Here is a 3,941-nt window from a genome sequence, read left to right as displayed (position 1 = left end):
TCAATTTTCATAGTGAATTTCTTGGTGTAATCCATAATTTTTCCTGATTTTAGATTTTTTCACATTATATCCTTATGTTCATTGTCACTATTTTGTTTTCTTGTTTGCTTCATTGCATGCTTTTACTTCCATACACCAAAAATGTTTTGAGAAAAATAAAATGATTAAAATGGTCTCTTAACTATTTATGAATGATCAAAATGATCATCAACTATATCAAAGGGCTATTTTGATTCCTCAACTCCTTAAAGATGAATCACAATAGTCCCATACAATGGAATTTTTCTTAGTAATTAATGGTCGTCAACACATCAACAATACAACAAGCCTCCATCGTTAAGAATTCCATATGCATTAAAATATTATGATATAAAAGTTAAATTATAAATTTATTAAAAAAATAAAATTGTAATTATTCTTCTCATTTCACGTCTAACCTTTCATCTTCTTCTCTCCAATTTCTCATTCTTTCAATAAATGTACAGTTCTATTACAGTAAGATTCTCAAAATGCTTTATAAAGCAACTTTATAGCACACAAATTTCTAGCTAGTTCAAAAAAAATTATACTAAAAAACTGTTTTAGAAAGCAGTAAATAAACCAAGCACCACAGTGCTATATGCTAGAGCGCTGCAGCGCTCTAAACCTCGACACTGTAAGGTGGGCTCAAAAATAGAGAGTAGAGCGTCGCGGTGCTCTAGACCTCAACTATAGTCTAGCTGAGCAATTTTCTTCCATCTTTTTCTTTTTTCACTTGAAGTGTTGCGTCATTTGGAATGTTAAAAGAGTTTCTTTATTTGTTTTGAGAGAAGAATGTGTGCATGAAATGAAGAGAGACAAAAAGAGAGTGTGAGAAGAAAGACTTGTACAATTTCTCTTAATTTTCATAGTGAATTTCTTGGTGCAATCCATAATTTTTCTTGATTTTAGATTTTTTCACGTTATATCCTAATGTTCATTGTCACTATTTTGTTTTCTTGTTTGTTTCGTTGCATGCTTTTACTTCCATACACCAAAAATGTTTTGAGAAAAAAATGATTAAAATGGTCTCTTAACTATTTTTGAATGATCAAAATGATCATCAACTACATTAAATGACTATTTTTATTCCCCAACTCCTTAAAGATGAATCACAATAATCCCATACCATGAATTTTTTCATAGTAATATCAGTCAACACATCAACAATACAACAAGCCTCCATCGTTAAGAATTCCGTATGCATTAAAATATAATGATATAAAATTTAAATTATAAATTTATTACAAATATGAAATTCTAATTATTCTTCTCATTTCACGTCTAATCTCTCATCTTCGTTTTCTCTAATTTCTCATTCTTTCAATAAATATACAGTTATATTACATTACGACTTCTCAAAATGCTATCTAAAGCAACTTTATAGCACACAAATTTCTAGCTAGTTCAAAAACATTTATACTAAAAAACTGTTTTAGAAAGCAGTAAATAAGCCATTCCAGCCAAAGCCTAAATTTACATTTAACTTCTCCATTACATAAATAAAAACAAATGAGCTCACGAGCCAACTTAAATTTATCGAACTAAGCTCTACTCAATCCTTTCACTAATGATAAAGACAAAAATAATAATAAAGGGCCCAAAAACAGCTGAACCACTAATGCCCCTTTATGTGGTCACTAAACTAACATATGAACCCAGCCCTACAATGTATTTATATCCTTAGCTGGATTGAGGCTGGTAATCTGTAGCTTTCCTTTCTGTTTTTTGCTTGCAAATTAGCCTTTCTTCTGCTTGGAAGAGAACCTTCAAGAAAAGGACAATCATTTGCAAGAAATAGGCTGTGAGAAAGTTATTACTCTTTAATCAGAGACAGTGCAGACAGCTAATGATAGGAATGTGTTTCTACTTTCTATCCACTTTAGTTTTGTCTTAATTAATGATTGATCGATATCAGCCACAGTATTTTTTTTTCCTTTTCTTTCACTGAGAGAGTTTTATAATATTATTTTGTAAAATGGTCAAATCTTTCTTATCAATGTCTTGGACAAGTTGGGAATCTTAATGATTTGTGAAGTAGCTCGGTTAAGTCAAGATAGGATAGTGAGGATCAATCTTAAGAATTCTTTTTGTTTTTTTAGTTATCTTGCACTTGAATCAAATAAGTAGAGATGAAAATATAAGAGTTTTTTACTTGAAAAATTCTAAGGAAAAATAGGGGTATTTTAAAGATTCCACTATAACTTTTTCATAGGGCTTTTAATTATATTTTTTTGGATATTGCTTATAATTATTAACTAAAAACTAAAGATTGCACCCTCACATGATCAAATTTTTGACGAAATAAGGTGCTTCTTGAGTTGATTTGGCCATCCAGCCCAGCCTTAGGTTGACCCGAAGCAAACTATAGTGGTTCAAGTAGGGCTGTCAAAGTGGCCCACGGGTTGGGTTCGGGTCCAATCCGGAACTAACTCGACACAAGTTGACCCAACTCGAACCTGACCCGTTTTTGCAAACGGGTCACTTTTTTGAACCCAACCCTGATCCACTTTGGACCCGAGTCAACCCGACACGACCTGCTAACCTGGGTCACGGGCTTGTCCTCAACCTCTACCGACGGTGGGCTGGAGCAGATGACAAAGGCGGAGGTGACGGCAGTAGATGTTGGAGGTGGTCATGGCGGAGCGGATGGTGGCGATAGTGAAGACGATAGCAGATGGCATAGGTGGTCATGGCATAGTGGATGGCGGTGATAGCGAAGACGACAACAGAGGCTGCAACATCAGTTCGAATGAGCTGCGATGGAGGATTGTGACGGCATAGTGCAAGCAATTCTCCGGCTACCGGCAAGTTGTTGCAACCTCCGACTGAGGGCGGCACGGGCACTATGGATGGCACGAAGATGGCGGACATCGACTAAGGGCATCACGCCGAGGATGGCAGACAGTACACGGACGGCATCAAGACAATCAAAGGTCATCGGATAACCCCTTATTATGAGAGGAATCTATGAGTGACTATTTATATAAATTTTGAAGAGAGAATTTTGGCCTTTTTCTAGAATATTGCTAACAATTATTAACAACAAAAAGTGTAGATCGCATCATCTGAATATGCGATGACCAAATTTTGATAAAAAAATTTTGCCAGGGGTGTCCATTATTTGGTTAAAATTAAAAATTAAATTGAAACAATCTTAGTAGGTTTGATTTGGTTCTAAAATTAACTATTTAGTTTTTGGTTTAAGAAAATATAAATACTAGGCAATTTGGTTATTGGATTGATTTTGATTATTGTTGAACCTAATAAATTGAACATCAATTTTTTTTTTTTTTAATTCTGATTCTCAACAAACATCTTTTAATATTTTGGCTTTGGTTTTAAGGTATTCTATTGCATATGGATAATCTATTGGCTCGCAAACTACCTATTCATTATAATTGTTGCGGACTAGAAAATACGCGGCGATAGAGATTTAATTCTGCGTCTTAACGTTGTACGTATAACTAGCTCACACACAGAGAATACTAGATTTTTTACGTGGAAAACCCTTAAAAAGGGAAAAACCACGAGGCCTAGCCTAGTTGAAAATGATTCCACTAGACTTTGAGTTGGTTACAAAGGACTGAATCACCTCCAAGGGTGATCAGGTTACAATCAGTTACTTAAGTAAGACGTCAGGTCTTTGGGAGGACGTAGGGACTGAACGTTGGGTCTTGAGTAAGACGTCGGGTCTTCAGCAGGACGTAGGGACTGAGTGTCGGGCCTTGAACAGGACGTAGGGACCGAGTGTCGGGCCTTGAACAGGGCGTAGGGACCGAGTGTCGGGCCTTGAACAAGACGTCGGGTCATTGGCAGAAAGTAGGGACTGAGTGTCAGGCCTTGAACAAGACGTCGGGTCTTTGGCAGGACGTAGGGACTGAGTGTCAGGCCTTGAACAAGACGTCGGGTCTTTGGCAGGA

This window comes from Dendrobium catenatum, unplaced genomic scaffold (genome assembly GCF_001605985.2).
Source record: "Dendrobium catenatum unplaced genomic scaffold, ASM160598v2 fragScaff_scaffold_1525, whole genome shotgun sequence".
Lineage (NCBI taxonomy): Eukaryota > Viridiplantae > Streptophyta > Magnoliopsida > Asparagales > Orchidaceae > Dendrobium > Dendrobium catenatum.
This window is presented reverse-complemented; position numbering follows the sequence as displayed.